The sequence below is a fragment of the Choloepus didactylus genome, chromosome 3 (assembly GCF_015220235.1).
Source record: "Choloepus didactylus isolate mChoDid1 chromosome 3, mChoDid1.pri, whole genome shotgun sequence".
NCBI lineage: Eukaryota > Metazoa > Chordata > Mammalia > Pilosa > Megalonychidae > Choloepus > Choloepus didactylus.
The window spans coordinates 90045724-90050560 of NC_051309.1; the positions used below are offsets into that span (position 1 = coordinate 90045724).

Below are 4837 nucleotides of genomic sequence, written 5' to 3' on the forward strand. Positions count from 1 at the left end.
ATCCTATTATTGGAGTCCTTTATAAGCGAAATGATATAGTGAGAGAGAGAGAGAGAAAAAGAGAAAGCCACAGAAGCAAGAAGGTGAAATCAATGAAACCCTGAGGAGAAGGGAAAACCCAGCACATCCTACCATGTGCTTTACCATGTGGCAGAGAAACCAAGGACCACCAGCAGCCAGTCTTTGGGAAGCATCACCTTGATGATATCTTGATTTGTACATTTTATTGGCCTCAGACTGTAAGCTAAGATGTCACAGGCCCCATGTGAATAGCTGCCTGAAGAGAGGGAGCCGGTATGCTATGTCAGAGCCACTGCAGCGGAGAAACAGCCACTGTGGCCCACTACTGTCCTTAGGGAGGAGGAGGTGAGAAGATCGTGGAAGACCCTAGTGCTGCCAACAGGAACATGGAGATCTGGAAGTTCAAGAAGTTCAGTAAGAGCTCGGAAGCGGCCTGTGGTGAGGACTGTGTGCAGCACCCCAGTGTCCTCCTGGTTCCCGGACCCCTCAGGATGGCCACCCTGTACCAAATGGCTGCATGAGGACAACCAAGCACTGGCCAACTCCTGCTTTCCTGACCTCTGGAATTGGTACAAGCATGATTTCCTTGATAATTCCTCCCAAAGTACGGTTTTCATGATTCATAAAAATGTTGACAAATGAGTTTGGAACTGCATCCAACATTAAGGCACAAATAAACTGCCTTTCAGTCCTGGGAGTCATTACATCTGTGCAACAAAGACTCAAACTCTATAGCAAAGTAACTCCAAATGGTCTGATTGTTTACTGTGGAACTATTGTAATGGAAGAAGGAAAGGGAAAAAAGTCAACAATGACTTTGAGCCTTTCAAACCAATTAATACAACACTGAAATTGTGCAACAAAAAATTCCATACAGAGGTTCTTAGAGTGCTACCTTCAGCTGATTGCAAGTTTGGCTTCATTGTAATAGATGGTAGTGGTGCACTTTTTGGCATACTCCAAGGAAGCACAAGAGAAGTCCTGCACAAATTCACTGTAGATTTCCCAAAGAAACTTGGTAGAGGAGGTCAGTCTGCCTTGAATTTTGTCTGTTTAAGAATGGAAAAACAACACAACTATGTTGGAAAGTAGCTGAGACTGCTGTGCAGCTGTTTATTTCTGGGAACAAAGTGAAAATGACTTTAAAACTGAACTAAGTCAATCTGATATGTTTAATATGTTGCAATCAAATATTAATAAATTAGTAAATTTATTTTATAAAATAAAAAATTAGTTGATATCTCCTATGGCAGTGAAAATGGATTCAACCAAGCCATTGAGTTATCTACTGAAGTTCTCTTCAACATGAACTTTATTCAAGAGAAGAAATTAATAGGATGATATTTCAATGAAATCAGCCAGGACATGGGCAAATGCTATTTTGGAGTTGAAGATAAACTGAAGGGTTTGGAAATGGGTGTAGAGATTCTAATAGTCTATGAAAATCTGGGTATGAGATATGTTCTTCATTGCCAAGCACAGAACAGGAGAAAATTCTCTAACTTCAGAACAAGAGAAGGATAAATTTTATTTCACAAAGAGTCAGGACAGGAACATTGAGAATTGATTGACAGCATGCCCCTGCTGGAATAGTTTCAAACAGTTAAAAAAATTTGAAACTATATTGGAAATTATCACAGATAAGTCACAAGAAGGATCCCAGTTTGTGAAAGGATTTGGTGGAACTGAAGGAATCTTGCAATACTGAATAGATTTCCAGAGAATGGACTACAAAGGAGGAGATGAATTTTTTTTGCCTTGATGACTACGAGTTAGTCGACATGCATCCAACAAAATGTGCCTTATCCTCCAGCATGCAACCCAACAAGAATACCCATGGTAGAATCCAAAAAGATCCCTGCTTTACATTTGGAGCATTTCCAGAACTTAATCCATGAACATTGGATGATGGAACAGAAATCCATGAGCACTGGAAAAGAAAACTGAAACAAAACTAGACCGAACTGTATACTTTGGTTTGTCGTGATGTTAGTGCAGCAGCCTACAACTAAATTCCTAAATGCCATGTGGGACTAATTTGAAAAAGAATCCCAGTTTTTACTTTTACTTAATGGTGAAATTCTGTTTTTTTTTTTTAAACTTTATACATAGAATCAAAGATACTTTAAGTGCTGTAAACCTTTGTGATGGTTAAGTTCATGTGTTGACTTGGCCAGTAGATGTTGCCCAATTGTCTGTTCAAGCAAGCACTGGCCTATCTGTTGCTATGGGGACATTTCATGGACTTAAATCATCAGTATGTTGATTGCATCTAAGGCTGATTACATCTGCATTTGGTGAAGGGGAGTGTCTTCTGAAGTGAGAGACATTTAATCTAATCAGTTGAAGGCTTTTCAGGGGGAGGTGATAGCTTCAGCAGCCAGAAGAGAACTTTAGTCTCTATTTCAGCCAGCCAACCTCTCCTGGGGAATTCATTGAAGACCTCCATCAGAATGTCAGCTTGCAGTCTGCCCTACAGAATTTGGACACATGCATCCCCATGGTTGCGTGGGACACTTTTATAAAATCTTGTACTATTTATAGATAACTCCCGCTGGTTCTGTTTCCCTAGAAAACCCTAATACAACCTTCAAAAGTTAATAGAACAGTGTAAACTCTCATTGTATAGCTCAACAAGCAGTTATATAGGTAATTTCAAAAATTGTTATGGGTTGTAGTTCCACAGTCTCTGACACCTTTCTGTATGTATGTTATATTTTACAATAATGGAAATGGCTGAAGTTGTGGAACTGTGATCCATGACATTCTTTGAATTTGCTCTCTAACAACTTATGAAGCTATACTTTGAAAGTTATCACTGTTATGTATATATGTTAAATTTCACAATAAAAAAATAAAATAGTTCAATCCTATCTGAAAAAAAAAGTTAACAGAGGTAAGATATAATACACACACACAAAAAACAAACAAAACCCTGTAAGCCAATAAATTCCCATTGTTCAAGCTGAACCATTTCATGGTATTTGCTTTAAGCAGACCAAAAAATATAAGGGCTGTTGATATGAATTTCCAAAAAGATGCTGGAAGTTAGGGAACATGTTATGACATTTTGATGTCCCATTGTCAAGCATACCTGATATACCATCAGCTGCTCAGTAAATGTTTAATGAAATGTAAATAAATGAGTGATTTCTGAGAGTTTTATCAGTATGCACTTTCGCACAAAATAAAGATGTATATTCATTTTACTAGGCTCTTTTTGAAATCAAACACTGCAATTTTCCTATCTTTTTCTATTTGATAGGCAAAAAATAGTTTCTCACTTTTTCATTGGCATTTTTGTTATTCTTTTGGCTCCTTAATTCAACAAATTTATCATCATGGTGCTGTGAAGACAGAGGTTGGCGTTTAAGAACTTAGAAGGGTAAGTGGTTCTAGCTAAACACCCTAAGCTATATCATATGAGTGAGGACTACATCTTGGGAGTAAGGGAAAACCAGAATTAGGCCAGTCCTCACAATGACAGAAACCTAGCTTTGACTGGATGAAAGTAATCTGTCTTTACCTTCCTTGTCAGGAAAACTTAAATCCTCTATGGAGGCAGGTATCATTAGAAAATCTAAAAACACTTTCATACACAATGTTCAGCATGCAATCACAAAACACCAGGAATGCCAAGGAATAAGACCAAATAACTGAAAACCAAGAAATAAACAATTAAAACAGACTCACAAATAACCCATAAACTTATATTATTAGATAGAGACTTTTAAATAACTATGATTAATATGTTCAAGAAAATAGATGAACAGAGAATATTTCACCAGATAACAGGAATCTATTAAAAGGAATCAACAGAAAGGGGATGTTAACGGAAACTTTAATGAAATCCAAATAAAGTCTGGAGTTTAGTTAATATTATTGTACCAATGTCAATTTCTTGGTATTGACAAATGCATCGTGCTAATGTAAGATGTTAGCAAAAAGGTAAACTGACTGAGGGATATCAAGAAACTCACTGTACTATCTTTGCAGGTTTTCTGTAAATCCAAAATTATTTGCTGATCATACATTTAAATCATTAAAATTTAGACCACTTGAGGGAAGGAATTTGGTTTTATTATTTTTTTATTGATTAAATTTTATTTTCCAAGTGTTGCTAATTACATGCAAAATACAAATGAAGAAAATACTAGTATTTGTATAATGACCTTTTTTTCCTAGACAGAGCCAAATTTATTTATTAGTTCTAGTAGTTGTTTTATAGATGGCTTAGGATTTTTGTATGTAAATAATCATGTCATCTACAAATAGAAGAAATTTTATTTCTTCCTTTCTGATTTCTGTGTCTTTCCATTTTCTTGCTTATGGCACTGGCTGGGACCTCCATTACAATTTTGAACAGAGTGATTTGCTCACATTCTTAGAGTGAAAGTAGTAATATTTCACCATTAAGTATGATCTTGACCATAAATTTTCTTATATGCCTTTTATCAGATGAGGAAATTCCCTTTTATCGAGTTATTTATTTATTTATTTATTTATTTATTTATTTATTTATTTTCATTACTATAACCCTACTATCTGGAGCAGTAGCTGCACATAGTTGATACTCAATAAATTTTATGGATTAAATTAATCTTTAAAATTGTATGTTTGTTTTCATTTTTATTAATTTCTTTTATTTTTATTATTTCCATTATTCACTTGCTTTTGGTTTATTCTGCTTTTATTGGTAAATTCTTAATATTGATGCTGATCTGGATAATTAATTCACATTTTCTTCTTTTATAATACATGTTCTTGAGACTTTAAATGCCCCCCTAATTTCTGCATTAGTTACGTGTCAAAATTT

The 4837-nt window shown here is 35.5% G+C and overlaps 1 pseudogene; it reads left to right on the forward strand.

The window, feature by feature from the left end:
- The first annotated feature begins 380 nt into the window (after positions 1–380).
- LOC119530341 lies at positions 381–1919 on the forward strand (annotated as a pseudogene).
- Positions 1920–4837: the final 2918 nt, after the last annotated feature.